The sequence below is a fragment of the Crocuta crocuta genome, unplaced genomic scaffold (genome assembly GCF_008692635.1).
Source record: "Crocuta crocuta isolate KB4526 unplaced genomic scaffold, BGI_CrCroc_1.0 scaffold3, whole genome shotgun sequence".
Classification (NCBI taxonomy): Eukaryota; Metazoa; Chordata; class Mammalia; order Carnivora; family Hyaenidae; genus Crocuta; species Crocuta crocuta.
Window position 1 is genome coordinate 12,479,371 of NW_027529934.1, and position 17,576 is coordinate 12,496,946.

The 17,576-nt window shown below is 51.1% G+C and overlaps 1 protein-coding gene across 1 annotated transcript in view; it reads right to left on the minus strand.

Moving 5' to 3' along the window:
• Positions 1-16,305, minus strand: part of FAM163B (family with sequence similarity 163 member B) — a 78,379-nt gene extending 62,074 nt beyond the window's left edge. Inside the window, exon 1 of the mRNA XM_077763121.1 lies at positions 16,257-16,305. The gene's annotated coding sequence lies outside the window, so the exon portion shown is untranslated. The remainder of the gene's footprint in view (positions 1-16,256) is intronic.
• Positions 16,306-17,576: the final 1,271 nt, after the last annotated feature.

Here is a 17,576-nt window from a genome sequence, read left to right on the forward strand (position 1 = left end):
CCCCTATTCATGCTCTGTATCTCTCTGTCTCAATAATAAATAAACATCAAAAAAAATTAAAAAAAAAAAAAGATCATGACCTGAGCCGAGGTTGGATGCTTACCCCACTGAGCCACTCCGGCGCCACCCCCATTACAGCCATTTCTTGTAACTCTTAGGTAAGCAACGGAAAGTCCTATTGGATCCTGGCCACATTCATTTGTAGCAACTATCTGTGTGACAGCTTTTTAATGTGATTATCTATCTCTCTCTCTCTCTGCCTTTATGAGATTATATGACTTTTCAAAAATCATGCTTTCTTTTGTTCATTCATCCCTCCATCCATCTGTCCCTCCATCCATCCATCCATCCATCTATCCATTCAACAAGAGCATTTGGCATCTACTCCACACAGAATAACTTCTAAGCCAAAATCAGTGGGGCATTTTCCAAACTTCAAAATGCCTTGAAGTGTCATCCTTCATGCAGGGAAGTGTACGCAGGGGTAGTGTTGGGTGAAAAAACAGCTATGTTAAAACCTAGGCTGCTGTTAACTAGTTACTTATTCTCCCTGAGCCTGTTTCAATAGCTCCAAACTGGGAATCATTCCTCATAGAACTGTCGTGAAGTTTAGGGCTGGCCGGGTGGCTCAGTCAGTCAAGCATCCGACTTCAGCTCAGGTCATGATCTCACGGTTTGTGGGTTCAAGCCCTGCGTCGGGCTCTGTGCTGACAGCTCAGAGCCTGGAGCCTGCTTCAGATTCGGTGTCTCCCTCTCTCTCTGCTCCTCCCCCAATTGCACTCAGTCTCTCTCACTCTCAAAAATAAATAAACATTAGAAAAATTTAAAAGAAAGAAAGAACCGTCAAGAAGTTTAAACGGGAGAAAGTGTACACAGAAACAGACTCCATGCCTGACACGGAAAAGGCATTCAATCATTGGCAGGTTAAGGGAAGTGACCCAAGAACCCAGCTTGCCTCCCCCCACCCTCTTCTCCTAACGCCTCACCGTGCCCCCGTCAATATCCTTTCAAGTTCATTTTCCTTCCGAGGACAGTGTTCTCTTTGTTTTAATCCTCTGGTGAGCCAGCCCTGTCTTTATGCTGACTGATGGGCTGTACCATTTTGAGAATATGATCTGTATCAGAGTAGGCTGTGAAGCTCCCGGAGCTTGCGGAGGACGGATTTATTTAATAAATAAACCCACAGACATCAAGGCTACCGGCTGGGCTGTTGGCTGGCTGTCGTCGTAACAAGACTTTATGCCTTCCTGGCTCCTGTCATCTTCGGGACTGGAAGCACTTAATGAATTAGTCTTGCTTGCAGCCCTCCTGGAGGAAAATACTGCCGCGTCCACAAAGGGCAGTGAGGGTAACCAGCTGGAGGTCAAGGACTCTCGGGAACACTGCCAACCCGACTCCTAGCGCAGCTTTGTAGGTCGTTTGTTTCTTATCATAAAAGTAATCATCGTGTATTAGAAAATTTTAAAAATAGGTTAGGCGAAGGCTACCCATGAAACTCCTGTGCCTCTGCCCGCTTGGAGACCAGCGCGGTTAACCCTCTGTCGCCCTCTCCTACACATGCCCGCGCACACATCCGCTCCCTGGCATTTCACGCTCACACCATTTTATAATTGAACAACAGATCATGACTATCTTTTCGGGTAAAATACGTTTCGACATCATTTTAAGTGGCTGCTAGTTTGCTGGAGGAACTCCTTCTTATTTTCAACGGGTCAGTTGATACTCAGTACCTTAACTGTGAGAAAAATCTTGGGTTTTCTCTTTCGGGGGTTTAGGGAGCAGCGTGAGTGGAGGGGGTTAGAGGGTGGCGGTCTATGAAAGTACATGTCGCTTGTGCACCAGGGGTCGAGTGGGATGATGACACTCGGGAGCCACTGTGGGGGGCCTCGGGGGACACGTGAGAGGACAGGAACGCCCGCAGGCCTTCAGCAGTTCTGGTGGCGAGAGCGGGTGGCCTGCAAGAGACCCGACTGGAAACATTGGCTCCTGTTTTCACTGCACGGTCACTTGGCCCTTGAGCCCCGAAGGTTGGGTTTGCTGTCATGGTCCGGCCCTTGCCAAGCCCTCTAGCCTTTTCTCCCACCTGCCCTTGCCCTGGGCCTTATGCTTCTGCCCGCCACGCTGCTGGCAGCCTCTGGTGTGTGAGGCCTGGCATGCGCGCTCTCCTCCGCCTCACTTGATTCACTGATTTTTTTCATCAACTGGCATCGGTGTCCCCTCTTCCAGTGTCCCCTGACCCTCCCCCTCCCAGGCCAGACCAGCTCTGCCTCCCCAGATTTCCATGGCACCTCACTCTTACAGGGCCACGCACCTCTGCACCCAGACCGCATTGTGTCCGTGTTCCTACTAGACTCGGAGCTGCCTGGGCCAGTGTCTTACATGGTGGGCATCCAGTGGGCGCTCAATAAACGCTACCGAATAAAGGCGGTCCCAGAACCTGTACTACCAACCCTTGGGTATGACCAAAATATGTGAGATGTCACGAACACGTGGGGCAAATCTCACATCCATCTACAGCTCTCCGTCTCCAGTGCCGGGCTCCAGGCTACGCCCAGTCTCCTGCCTGGACCATTTAGTCCTTTCCCGACTGGCTGCCACTCAGCAGACAGATGATCTTCTTCAAACGTCAGCCTGTGCACTTGTCTTTCCTACTGAAAACACTGCACAGGGGCGCCTGGGCGGCTCAGTCAGTTAAGCATTCAACTTCGGCTCAGGTCCTGATCTCACAGTTTGTGAGTTCGAGTCCCGTGTCGGACTCTGTGCTAAGAGCTCAGAGCCTGGAGCCTGCTTCAGATTCTGTGTCTCCCTCTCTCTTTCTCTGCCCCTCCCCCATTCACATTCTGTCTCTCTCTCAAAATAATTTTAACAGTAAAAAAAAATTTAAAAAAAACACTGCACAAATATTTGAATTCCTCCTAAAACACCACTGTTTATGAAGCCCCGCATAATCTAGTCCCTACTAATTTTTCCAGCCTCATCTGGCACTGCTTTCCCCTTTGGCTCCTAAGCGCCAGCCAACGAGCCTTCCTTCTGTTCTTCAAATAGCCAAGGCCCTTTCTTGCACTGGCCTCTTCTCTTGCCAGGAACGTTCAGTCCCTCATTCTTCGTGTGACCTGCTCCTTCTCAGCCCCCAGGCTTCTGCTTCCGGGCTACTTCATTCGGGAAGCCTTTGCTTCATCACTGAACCTAAAATAAGTCTCCTTTCTTTCTCTATCACAGCACACGCTTAGTTTTTTTTTTTCTGAGTATCTTTATACTTGTAATTGTGTTTTTATTTTTGTGATCGGCTGTTTAATAATACTTTTTATTCTCTCAGTGGGGGTGAGGGTATTTTGTCCCCCAAGGGGACATGGAGCAATGTCTGGACATATTTCTGGCTGCTGCAGCTGGGGAGGGTGCTGGCAGCATGTGGGTGCACAGAAGCCAGAGACCCTGCCTAACACCCTACCATGCACGGGACAGCCCCCCACAACAAAGAACTGTCAGCAGTGATTCAACTGAGAAATACCTCTCCTGGAGAGCCTGGATGGCTCAATCAGTTAAGCATCGGACTCATGATTTTGGCTCAGGTCATGATCTCATGGTTTTGTGGGATCGAGCCCCACATCTGGCTCTGACAATGCGGAACCTGCTTGGGTCTCTCTCTCTCTCTCTCGTGCTCTTTGCCCCTCCCCCACTCGTGATCTCTCTCTCTCTCTCTCTCATAAAATAAATAGATAAACATTAAAAAAAAAGAAAAGAAATACTGCTCTGGACTATGGGTTCCACAAAAGCAGAGACCTTGCCTGCACTATTCACCATTTTACCTCCAGCACCTGGCTCTGTCTGACGTGAGCCTCCATGTAGAGCTGGGCACATCAGGACGAATCAGATCTGATACCCGCCACAGCACTGGAGCTGGGAAGAGGAGGCATTTTTGCTTTGGCTGCTGGACCTTCATTCTACATACCTTCATTTAGATTCGAAAGGATCCGGAAGATGGAGTTAGCATGTGTCTGCCAGTAGGGAAACATTTGCGGAGATGATGTGGATTGAGCGAAGTGCTGAGATCCAAATAAGAACGCTCTCCCAGAGCAGATGAGCATGGTCTCTGAGCAAGGCTTAGTTAAGAGAGACAGAAAGGAACGAAAAGCTACGAGGAGAGTTCTCACCCAACCTACCTTTCCCCACATGATCTTTCACTTAACAAGGCATCAAGAATCCAGTGACGGTACCAATGTCCGCGAGCCCACGGCACCTGGTGCTCAGAGACTCTACAGCACGTCCCTGCACAGCCCCTTGGTGCTACCGCCTCCTTGGTCTGGGGAGAGAGTCTGCCCAACAGCTGGGCTGCAGGGCTCAGCTCGCGGAGTCCGGAGGCTCGAGAGCAGGACTCTTAGCACCCACGCACCTGTGAGATACTCTCATCACCTGTAGGACCTGAGATGGATTTCGTGCGATGGCCTTAAATGTAACATGCCCAAAAACATCCTTAGCGTGCGCTCCCAAACTCTCCCCCAAACAACTGTCAACACAATCACCGTTGTTCAGTTGTCAGGGCTCAAACACCTGTAGCCTTTAATCCAGAACCTTTCCATTCCCCTCGGAGACTCTTCCAAACCTTCTTTGCGTGTCCCCCACCGGAGTCCCATCCTCTCCACATAACCTTGTCTACATCACGGAAGGTACTGACGCCATCAAGGGTGAACCACTTGGCTTCCTGCCCCCATCCCTGGCCTAACCCGAAGTCGCATCCAGGGTTACGCCAATCCCCAGCCTCCTCCCTCGGGGTCTAAAAGTTGAAAACGACCTCCTCCTGGTCAGTCCAGCCTCCCTCCAGCGGTCCAGATCCCACCTCCTCTCTCCTTCCAGTCCGGGCTTCCCCACTTCTCCTCTTGGCTCCAAACCCTAGGCCCATGGGCATGATCGAGTTCCTTCCACTCTGAAAAACAACCCAGTGCTTCACCTCACATCCCCATATAGCTTCTAACCCAACTGTCTCTCTTCTCTTTCCCAACAAAGCCACTAGGAATAAAAGCCTTGGGGCGCCTGGGTGGCTCAGTTGGTTAAGTGTCTGACTTTGGCTCAGGTCATGATCTCACAGTTCATGAGTTCAAGCCCCCCAACGGATCTCTGCTGTCAATGCAGAGCCAGCTTTGGATCCTCTCTTCCTCTCTGTCTCTTTCTACCCCTCCTCTCCTTGTTCTCTCTCTCTCTCTCTCTCAAAAATAAACAAACACTAAACACTTTTAAAAAACCTAAACTTGGTGTCTCCACATCTGGAATATAATCATCCAAATATCGCTGCATTTCTCTGCCCCTTCACAGCAAAACTCGAACGCACGTGTACACTTGCTTTCTCTGTTTTCTCGTAACTTATTCATTGTGAACTCACTGAAATCCACTCCCAACTCCCACCCACTACTCTGAAATCACTTCTGACAAAGATCCTCAACGACCCCTGTGTTGCCCCTCCCAAACAATCTACGTTGACTACCCACTCCACTTGAAACTCTTATTCCCTGAACTCTTTGCCTCGTCAACCCCCATAGTACCACCTCTCCTGGTTCAACTCATGTCACCCCGACTATTCCCTCTTAGACTGTCCCCTCCAGACCACTCCCTCATACACCTGAGTCCTTCCCAAGGCTCCGTTCTCGCCGTACCATGCCTGCCTTAGGTCCTCACCTGACCATGGACCATTCTCAGAGCTACAGAACTAGGCTGACCTGGATTTCAGACTTGCACCACCAACTGGCGTTTGGACACTGTATACTTAGCTATCCCACAGGAATCTTTCATCCGAATGGTATCAAACGTCATCATTTTACTGATGATGCTCTTCCCCCTCAAAGTGTTTGCCTTCCTGCCTTTCTCCTTCTAAGTAATGGGACCACCATCCTCCCCAGTCGCCAAGCCCAGCAATTTGTGAGTCATTGCAGTCTCCTCCCTCCATCTCTCCCCTCAAATCCACTCAACCACCAAATCTTACCCACTTCATCCTTTAAATATTTCTAGAGTATGTCCTTTCTCCATCCTTTTATTACCATTGTCTTCATCTGCCTCCTCATTAACTTTTTTCCCTTTGTTAAAACATTTACTCTTAATACTCACATTGACAAAGGCAACTGAGTTCCACTTCTACCTCCGTCATTTATAAATAAGCCTCTGGGCTCTCCATTTTCCACGCAGAGCTCCTCACTGCCCTTCCAAGTCTCTCCTCTTGTACTTCCTGTCTCTCAGAATGGCACCCCCACTTCCCAGGCCTACTCCCTGCATTCAAAACTCTGAAGGTCATTTTAGATTCCTTACACTTTCTTTTCCATCTGTCTCAACTCTTGACTAGACAGTCGCAACACGTCTACCTTATTTCCTGCCTGTACCCAACCACCTCTCCCTTAAACCAGACAACAAAGGGCATCACTGCTCCAGGTGTGCCAGTCTGGCTTTTCTAACTAGACCTTGAGATCTTCGAGGGCATGGACCATGTCTGGTATTTTTCTGATTCCTCCAATGTGCCCAGCACAACATGGGGTACAGAGTATGCCCAACAGAGAGGAGAGTGGGCAATGAAACCCATCTGCTAAGGGAAACCTGGTGTTGACCTGTCTGCCCCCTGAGATGAAGGGTGCTATATGCCTAACTCCTCTGCCACAGTGTGAGGGCATGCTTGGTATCAGCAAGACCTCAGCAAAGAGGTTGGAAATGATTCTCTGAGGGGCCTGGGAAATGGACTCCAGAAAGGACAACATCATGGATTGTGGTGCTACGGTGAGGACTCAGCTGATTTCTGAGATCTTGGACCTGTGGGCGCCCATCCGTGATGTTGTACGGTCTCCTCAAGCAGCACTCAGTGGCCCAGGAGCTCGGAAATACATTCCACCTGTTCTGTGGTAGCCACCTCACCTTGGAAATAAGCAACCATTCAATCTTTTCAGGAGTTTATTCTGTGTTCCAAATGAGAGCCTAGAGTGTTTCATTTCTGTTCTCTTGCAAAAATCCGTATCCCTTTGAAGCCCACGATATTTGATTATTCTTCACTCTATTCTTCACCACACCTCTCGCTCACTCATTGAGGACATTAGCAATTGTCCCCCTTCATCTAAGGTTCTGCCATCATCCTAGAAAGTTTCAGCATACACAAAGATGGCCTCTCCAAACACCCTAGCAGCTATTTCCACAACTTCCTTCATGCCACTGGCTCTTAGTTTCATTACACTCATCCCCTAGCATGACTATACCTTGGACCCATATCACGGAAACTGTCCTGTGGTCAACCCTCGCCTAGACTACCACCACTGTCCCTTGACCAAGCACTCTGCCACTGTTCAGAAATCTACAGTGGGTCTACCACTCCTACAGGTTCAAGTCCAGGTCCTCAGGCCAGGAGGCAGAACACCAGCCTGCTGTCCTGTGTCTCCCCCTCTACCCCCCACCTCATCACCTGACATTTCCTGCTCTGACAGTGCTGGGCCAAATTCAGTCTCTGTTCCCCCCACCATCTCCTGAGCCTCCCGGGTCTAACTGTGCCTTGAAGGGCCCAGAAGACTTCCCTTCTTATCTGCAAAGATGTTCCCTCCTTGTCTGTCTCCCTTTTCTGCTCTACAAAGATGTTGATTTTCACATTCCAGCCCAAACACTACCTCCTCTGGGAAGCCCTCCCTGCCTGGCCTGGGCACAGCCAGGGGCTCCTTCTCCTGTGCTCCCCAGCATGGGATGCAGCCATTACAATGTTTATCTGATAAAATTAATATCACAAGGGCAGGAACCATTCCTATTCATCTCTGCATCTCAGCCCCTGGGGTGCAGACCTGGTTCAGAGTTGGCATCACTGGATATTAGGAAAGTGATGAAGGCGTGAGTCCCACAGATGCCCCATCCTCTGTATATCAATGAGGCCAGAGGAGATTGGGCTCTTGAATTAATTGAACCTCTTCTCTTCTCACCCTGGCCCAGTGCCCTGCCCATATGCTTAACTCCCCTAATGGAATCTGCCCTGGCTAAGCACCACATATAAGTAAATCCTTCAGCATTAAGAGAAGCTTCCAACTGCTTAGAGGAGAAAGAGGCTGGCACTTTACAGATGGAAGGGAGTCAAATGGTGTATGGAGAGGCATCCTTCTAAATTTTAGGTACTAAATACCTGAAAGTGTTGGTGACTCTTTCATCCTAAAATCAATTATGTGCTCAGCACTATGCTAGCCATTGACGGTGAGAAGAAAAGCTAAAATGGCAGCATGCATTTGTTGATCGTGTTTTACGTGCCAGGCACGACTGTGTGGAGGAAGCATCATGGGTATTAAGGAAATGGGCTCAATGTCACACGGCTAATAACTGTTCCGCTGGTATCGCCTTTGACTAGTTCCTTCACCCTTTCTCTCGTCACTGTCCTCGTCATCCCCATTCAACAATAAACCTGATGGAAACATCCTCGCCTTCCACCACCTCATACAGACAAACGGACATGAGCCCTTCTCCTCCCCTCCTTCTCTCCAGTTAGCCCAAAGAATGGCCCCTCTCTCTCCGCAGACCTATCCCTCCACCGGCTCGGCTGATGCTGTCCACCCATTTTTCTCAGGAACCTCACGTTATGAATAATCCTTCCTCGAACCTATAGCTTTTCCATTCAACTGGATCCTTCCCATTGACATGTAAAGGTGCTCAACTGTCTCCCAGTAAAACAGAACGAAACCACCCTACCTCTCCAAGCCCCTGGAAAGACTCATTTCTACATTCAGTGTCTACTTCCCCCCCCACCAACTACAGTCTGACTTTTGCCCATCACATCCCTGAAACTCTTGTTTAAATCACCTGCGATCTCTGTTTCTGAAGCCAATGGACTTTCATTGGTTCTCATCACAATGGACTTCTCAGCAGGCCCTATGCTTCCTCTTCTCTTATTCAGGAAACACCCTGCCCGTGGCTTTCATGACATTTCCCACTCTTGGCTTTTTTCCTCTCTCTCTAGGTCACCCTTCTCTGCCTCCTCTCTGGGCTCATCCTAACTCGAAGTTTACCCCAGGCCTTCTCTTCTAAGCCTGTGCTTCCTCCCGGGGCAGCCGCACGCCTGCCAGGGCTTCATCCACCCCTGGACGCCGACAGCTTACGGGGCATACCTCCTGCCCAGACCTCTCCTTCAAACTCCTGCCCCTCCACTTCAAAGCCTCCTCAAGCACAACATGCCAAGATCGAACTCCTGTCGTTTGACTGTTTCCTGTCTCAGGAAGTGGTACCTCCGTCCGCGGCTGCATAGCTGGCAGCCCAGGGCCCATCCCCAAAACTCCCCTCTCCCCTCTCACTTCCAAAACCATCACTTCTTGTCCATTTTACTTCCCAACCTCTCAACTCTGTCCACTTCTTCCTTTCTCCACTACAAATGTCCCAGTGTAAACAACCATCTCCCGATAGGTCTCCTGGATCTCCTCTTGGCCGCCTCACATGTACTGTCCACACCCTACAGCCGCAGTGATCTTTCTGAAATAGGAAATCGGACTGTGTCGCCCTCCCGCCTAAGTACTTCGGTGATTACCTGTTGGCCGATAAGACCGAGTGTCCCAACTCCCTCCTGCCTCTCCTGCTCGGCTCACATGCTTCTCCCTCTCCCTCGCGGCTCCCCAGTCCACTGGCCGTTGGCACCTCGAAATGCCATGCCTGCTCTAGCCATGACCTTCCCCCATTCCTGGAATATCCTCTCTCGGCTATCCTCACCTCCTTGACTCCTACTCGGTCCCCAGGACTACTGAACTACCATTTCCCCGGGATGACTCCCCAGGTCCTCCCCGGGCGGCCCAGACCTCCTATGAAACACACTTACAACACCAGGGACCTCTACTGTACTGCTTTTATAAGTGGCGCCTTACATTTACTTTGTGACAAATCTATTTCCCCGAATGACTTCAAGCTCCATGAGGGCTGGGGCTTTGACAGTTCTGGTCCCCCCGCCCCCCCACACACACACTGTGTCTCCCTGTGATATTCAATAAATACTTGGTTGATATCATGAAAATGCAACCCAATTCTATCCGGCTTCCGGCCTCATTACTCTCCTGAAATTGCCCTTGCTAGAGTCATCAACAACCTTCAAATTGCCAAAACTGTGCGCCTGCGGGTCCCCGGTGTTCTATCAGCTGCACTGAGGGTTTCCTGCACGAAAATAGAAGCTTGGCAGTCTTCCCCTGATTCATAGGGGGGAAAAATTAGCTCACAGAAGATCCTCAATTTAAGGCTTTTGTTTCACCAAGTTTTCTTTAAAACTTGGTGTCTGCTCTTCTATGTGGTAGAATCTCGCATAAGATGCTCTCCGATTTGGTTCAAAATTATATATGCAGCCCTTTTAAACCTCTATGGTGTTCTCCAGCAAGCACCACGATTTCCATGGGTTGCACGACATGAACACGTGTTTTGAGACCCACTGGCCAAATCCAAAGAAATATTTTTAGCCCTCTAATTTGTTCTCTTGGTGGTATCTGGTACTGCCGATCATGATGTTTATGTGTTTTAGCAACAAGCCTTTATTGAGCACATATTCCGTTTTTCTACAGCCTTTCATTGCTATTTTTACTCTGGCATTTATCAACTTCTCCTGTGATCTCTCCCACGTACTACAAACTCCTAGAGGCAGTAGGGCCCTTGACCATCCCTTCCTCCCTCCCTCCCTTCCGCTTTCTCTCTCTCTCTCTAATCTCTCTCTCTATCTCTATCTCCTGGCAAACCCAGTACTTGGCTCAGGCACATGGATCATCTTTATTGCACATAGGAATACGTGAATGAGTGAATACATGAGTGAACAAACACCGAATAAAATGGTGAGGCAGAACTGGAACCCCATTCCTAACGACTCTGCTAAAGAGTGGTTTGACACGACAGAGATGTCGAGGTCACACACGTCCGATAATCACCCGTTGTTCTTTTAACAAGCAAAATGAATCTGATAGAAACCTAATATGGTTTTACAGTCTTGTGCTTGTGAGAAGCCCTTCTAATATCTAGCCCATCATCAAGCCCTGTTGGTTTTACCACAAAAAAAAAAAAAAAAAAATCATAGTGAGTGCCTACCTTATAGGGACATAAACAGTTTTACTGTCAGCACCTGAACATGCCATGGATCATGTCTGTGGCAGAAGTTGAGTAAATAATGAGATTACTGATATCAACGTATCTTGAACGGCTCCATATTCTCCCGAAACCCATTCTCTTGGTCTCTTCTGCCCCCTCCTCTGAGCTTGTGTATCAAAACCGCACTTAGCCTTCAAAGCCCAGCTCAAAAATCACCTCCTCCAAAAAGACCTTAACAATCTACCAGATTACTGGGGCCAGCCTCTGGTTCACGTTCTCCCCTCGGCACCTGACCACGTGCCATTTGTACCCCTACTTAGCATGTACTTCTTTAGTCTGCAGGACCACGCTGTGGGCGCGAATGTTCTCTCCCACACTGCCTTGGGCGCAACGCGAGCCCAGGGACCATGCACGTCTCTCGGTCTTCCCAGTGCCTTGAGCAATACTCATCTTCTGAACTGAAGTGTATGACACTGATCGCCCACTACTACTTTGCTATGCTGTGTAAACATTTTTTGGGTATCGCAAGATGACTTTTTTAAAAAATCAACTGGGCGTCTGGCATTCCCCCTCACGGCCAGGTTCTGGTAGCCTTAGCTGAGAGTTCCATCCAGCCACTTACAGCAGACCACAGAAGCTGCTGCCTTTGCTCTAGAATTCATTTGGGGAAAAATACGAGTGGTTTCTTTTGGAAGTGGAGTGGGAGTCAGAGGTGAGCCCTGGCCAGCAAGCTGCGGGGGAGGAGAAAGGTTCACAATGAGCCAGGCCCTCGGCTCTCAGACTGTTTCTGCCAAACAGCCGACGGACCCCCAGACTGGGGCTCAGGGGCCACCCTGCCCACCTTCTTCCTTGGGGGCAGACACGGGCCCTCACAAGCATCTCTCTTTCCTCCCTCCGTCCCTGGGGAACACCGCACTCACAGTCCCCTCAGCCTGGCCCTAATTCACGTGCAGAGGCAGAAGCAGGAAAGATGGGCATCCGAACCAGGAGTGCTGCCTGCTTTGTCCCCGAACTGAGCCCCGTACAAACGTACCCAGGCTGCAAACATTCCAGCTCACCCATCAAAGTATTCAGTGCTCGGCCTCACGCTGTTATAACCCAAACCAAGTCTCTGAGAACCTGGGATGCTCTTGTGCCTCTGCGGCAGGTTACTCCGCAGAGGAGGAAAGGCATCGAAGGACGAGCAAGAAAGGTGCTGCTTGATGGCAAAGAGCCTGGACTCTCACACATACCTGGTCAGGAGGTTAAATGAGATGATGGAGGCGAGAGTGCTTAGCACTGCGTACCTGAACACAGAAAGCTCCTAACAAAGTTTCCCACCTATTGGAAGGCCCCTTCTCGTGTGGCTGGAATGAAGTCTTTCTTCTGTTTCTGCTAGTCAACACTGCTTACCTGAAGGAGGGAAGGCAGTTCCTAATACTTGCTCCCACCCCCTTCATGCATCCAGCAGTTTCCACGGAGGGTGATCAGCAGAAGGGAATTCTTGCCTGGGAGTGGAAGGGGCTGAGCAGGCCATCTGTGCTGATGCAGGGCACCCAAAGGGACATTCCAGAACACGCTGATTGATGCCATCACAGCCCCGTCAATAACCTTCCTTCTTCCTCTAGACCCCAGAGGAATTTTCAAAACTTTTCATTCACGTGTATGTCTCTTCCTCTCCTTTCTGAAGTCCAACTGCAACACCAGAAATAGACCTACTGTCCTCACTGACGTCTGGGCATAGCGTCCCTCCTGCCCCCTCCTTTCCTCCCTGCCCTGCTAAAACTACCCTGGTGTTCGCAGTTTCTCCTGTAGAAGGAATATTAGGACAATACAGAGGATAGTTTCTACTTCTTCATATTGTTTTCAAGGTTAGAGGGTCGTATCTTGCCTACCCAGCTCAGAAAGGTGTCGAAAGGCACCTCTCCCTCCAGCTTTCCAAGCACAACCTGTGTATTTAATGGAATTCTGGATGGCCCAGAGCTGATGGACCCTGTGTGTTCTCAGGACCCTCAAGCAACCTGAAGGTGGGGATGCCACCCCACACTATTCAGCTGGAGGGGAGCCTGACGGAACATATCAGGCACTGGAGAAGGAAAGAGGATTTTTTTTTAAGTTAATGCGTTCCTGTGGTTCCAAATGAAAGGGCACAGAAGGGGATAAAGGTCTACTCTGCATCAAGGCAAGAGATCTTACCACGTTTTTTGTATGTAACTATGCATACACAAGCAAACGTCTTGGAATTCTCCTTTCTCCCCCTCTTTTATAACATAAACAGTAGCATATTATAAACACTCCATGCATGTTTTCCATTTAGCCATATACATTGGAAATCATTCCATGTCAGTTACAGAGAAATTTCCCAAGTCTTTTTTTATGAATGAATAGGGCAGTATCCAAATGCCTGGAGGTGCACAAGATATTCAGCAAGTTCCTCTTTGATGAGCATGTGGATTGTTCTTTCTGTGCAATTCTTTCAGTGCGATACATACATACGCCTTTGTGCCCAAGGGCAAGTGTAAGGGCAAGTTCAACTCCTAAAAATGGAATCACTGGGTCGATGGCATGGGCATTTCTAATTTTGGTAGATGTTTCTAAAACACCCTCCAAAGAAGTTGTACCCATTTACTCTTCCAACAGCAACGTAAGAAAGGGACTGTTTTGCTAGAACCTCGTTAGCAGTTTATCAATCTTTTTGATGTTTGCTAATTGAAAGGGAAATAAGTATGCCATTGCCCCACTTCACCGGTTTGCAGTCTACATATTAAAGGATCAATCCTTTGTGTACGAATTAAACCCCTGAGTCCTAGAGGGAATGAAGAGCAAGCAGTTTTACCTGGCCAGCACTTTCCCTAAAGCCTAACGAGGTCACAAACATCTCCTAGACCTACAAATAGTGTTTATTCACAATGGCTCTGGATTTTCAGCTACCACATGTGTCTGTTCCTAATGGGACAAGAACAGCCAGGTGGAGGGAGGAGGGGGCTTTGGAACTGAGAGCACTGGCTTCACAGAACAGCTCTGTCCCGGACTCGCTTTAGGATCTTAGCAAGTTATTTCACCTCTCCCAGACTCCGTCTCCTCGCACGAAATACGGGGATAATAATATTGACTTTGCACAGCCCTGTGTCTGACACATAGAAGGTACTTATAATAAGCGGTGGCAGTTTTCCTTAGTGCTAATGATCATCAGGCCAGATTCTAAACCTCGGGGCACTTTCCACAATTGATGAGACCAGCCAGGGCCATTCTGTTAAGGGGCCACGCAGAGGATTCCCAGGTTCTGCTACGATCCACCTGAGCCTCCTTTCCAAAGTTATCAGGACACATCACTAAAATCCTACCCCGCGTCTCTGGGTGAGGCTGGGCCGCTCCTGGCCCAAGGCAGGCCTCCCTGTTGCCAGATGATGTTTGTGCTCAGACTGAAGCCTCCCTGGACTAAGCAGAGCTCATTTCCAATTACAGATGGACACACTAGAGACAAAGCAGAGATCCTGGAGCAAAATGGGAGGGACTTGCTCTCGTCAGCTCTGGAGCCCATTCTGCCTTTCCTGAGCACTAGTTTTGATAAGGTCAAGAGATGCAAATTTCTGGTCCTGGCAGGAAAGCCAGTGATGGTTTCTATCTGTGCGTGTGACACACACACCCTGCCCCCACCCCCCAAGGGCTTCAGAGGCTTCTCTCATTCACACAAGGGCCTCTCTCATTCACTCATGGTCACCACCCAGGGTGGCAGACATTCTGCCCGTGCTCTGCATGTGCGTAGGGAGGGCGATGAGGAGGGTGCTGCTGATTTGCCTAAAACCACAGCTGAGCCACCATGGGTGCCAGCACGACCCCCATCTCTACATCCTGATTCGCATCCCTGCAGACAGGGGAGCTGGAACTCTGGAGAGAGGTCTGAGAAATGATCACTGCTCTCAGAGAATGTGCCTTTGCGCTTTCTGAAGGAGCGGGAGCCCCATGTACTCCCAAGTACTTCGCTACTACAGAAAGGAAGTTGCCTGCCCACCCCCACCCAAGAACACCCCAAATCCCAGCAAATCTTAAGCAAAGAGCACTTCTCTAGATCCGAAGCCCCCCCTGCATCGTTTGTCTCACGTGTCTCATAAAACGTGAATCTGGCGCAACCACGAGAGGACAGGACAGGGCACAGAGATCTGACTGCGTAGACGTCAACCCTTGCCAGTCACACTGAACCCCCAGCTCCAACCCGGGTCCTCCAGCCCCGGAGCCATGAGTGTATTCCAGGGCTGGAGGAGGTTCCCGGGCTGGGCAGACTGGAAAGGACGTGAGACAGTGCCTCAACTGACTGCAGGGCGGGGGCGGGGGGGCTGCCTGCGGTTGCACACCTGTCCCCCACCGCCTTCCCGACGCGGCCAACTTGCTAGAAAGAGTGAACTGCTAGGACCCCACAATTCCACACAGAGAAAGGGAATGCCCAAGTGCGACAGAAAAGCACGGGTGGTGTATGCAGCCCAAGGGCATGGACAGAGACGATCGCTCTCCACCCCCGGCCTCCCTCGTGGCCTCAGGAAGCACAGAGACCGAACGAAGCCACCCTGGCAGGAGGTCTCCGGAGTGCCGCGCTGGGCACTCGAGCCGGGCCACCCCACCCGGACAGGGTGAAAGGGACAGGAGCAGGGGAACGCCCGGCTTAGCCCGAACGGCTTTCGGCTCGTGCCCTGCTCTACTGGAGCCAAACCCTCCTCCGGCCGCGGAGGGAAGCTTCGATGTGGCCGGCGCCCCCAGCCAAGGCCGCCGCGCACGGCCCTGGGGACAGCGGTGCGGGCCGCCGGCTCCCGCCTCGGGGGGGAAACGGACATCGGCCCGGGTCACTGTCCGGTTTCTCAGCCCCGAGGCAGACGTCGGCGCCGGCTGTCTTGCACCCGGACGCCCTGGCGGAGATGGCGACCCCGGGCCGCGAACGCCCCTCCGCCCTCCGAGTGTGGTCAAACTTGAGCAGGATCACCGGGGTGCAAGGCAGGCGCAGAGGCGCCCGCGCGCCCGGAGGACCCCGGACGNTACCGAGCGGGAGAGCCAAGCGGCGCTCCAGCCCCAGCCCCGCACGGCCGCGGTCAAGCCGGGGCGCGCTTACCCCCGGGCTAAGGCGCCCTCGGAAGTACGCCCTGGGCCCGGCACCTCCGCGCTCGAAAGGAACGAAAGGATTCTCCGCCCCCCCTCCTCCCCCTCCCTCCTTTTCCTTCGGGGAACCTCGCTGGAGAAGCACCCTAACCCGTTACCGCGGCTGAGCAGCTCGGCTCCGGCGTGCACTCCCGCGCTCGGCTGGCGCCCGGTCTGCGCCCCTCCTCCCGAGCGCCTGGGCCTGGGGCTGCCCACGTGAGGCTCCCGCGCGTTCCCCGGCGCTCCGAGTACTGCCCCTGCACGGAGCCGAGGGCCTCATCACCGCTCCAGGTGGCCGGGGCTGGGGGCAGGTACCGAGCCACCTGATTGGCGCTGGCCCGTCCTGGGAGAATCCCGCACGAGAGAGGCTGCTTGCACGAGGGCGGAGGGAAGGGACAAAACAGAGCCGGCTGCGCCTTCCAAAGAGACTCCCCTTTGCTCCACTGCCTTTTCGCCTAAGAATCGGAAGCTCTCGGAACGCCTCACACGGGGAGCTCCGTGAGCCATAGCCCAAGTCTGGCCCGGAAAATCCCGTGAGAGTGGTAGTTTTAAGGACCAGGGTGTGTCGCTGTCCACGGGACTTTGCCTGGAGAGCCGCCTGAAAGGCTCATCTGCTTCCCTATTCCTGGCCAGCACTGGTCCCTGGAAGTCCAGTCACGCCCGGGTGCCCCCGCCATTGAGGGGTACCCAGTCCTTGTAGCGGGTAGGGGGGGAGTCGATCTGTAATTAGAATCGTGGCTGGGAGATCCAGCAGGAAAAAGCAGGAAAGGGTACGCAATGTCTTCCCCATCCCCCAGCACGGGGAGAAAATGGTAATGGCGCTCTAGATTTCCTTGAAATTACCCCCCCTCCTTTAATGTTTTAAAACATAAAGTTGCTTATGTGCTGTACCCCCAAACAGTTAAGTTCTGACATCAATCTGCTTGGAGAACATGGTGGGGTGAGATGGAAGGAAACTCACTTTTTAGCATCTCTAGAGCATCTCATTCTGGAACTTTTGCCTGTTCCCGTCTGTTCATTTTTCTCCTGATCCTGCTCTCCAGTCTTGCCCTGAAGACAGGGGAAGGGGTGAGGGGGTCACCCAAATTAATGCTCAAGGAGGGGTGCTCCCCACATCAAATACATTTTCCTTTTCATACTCCGGACAGTCTGGAGGATTCAAAGCAAACGTAAACACTGTATCAATTTCTCAACAAGAAAAGAAAGAAAGAAAAAGATTGGTCTCTCAGCTCAGATCCAACTTGTAAAGGAAAGGAGTAAAAAATGTAGCCCTTCACCCTCCTACACTGTTGGTGGGAATGTAAACTGGTACAGCCCCTCTGGAAAACAGTGTGGAGGTTCCTCAGGAAACTAACAATAGAACTCCCCTATGACCCAGCAATAGCACTGCTAGGAATTTACCCAAGGGATACAGAAATGCTGATGCATAGGAGCACATG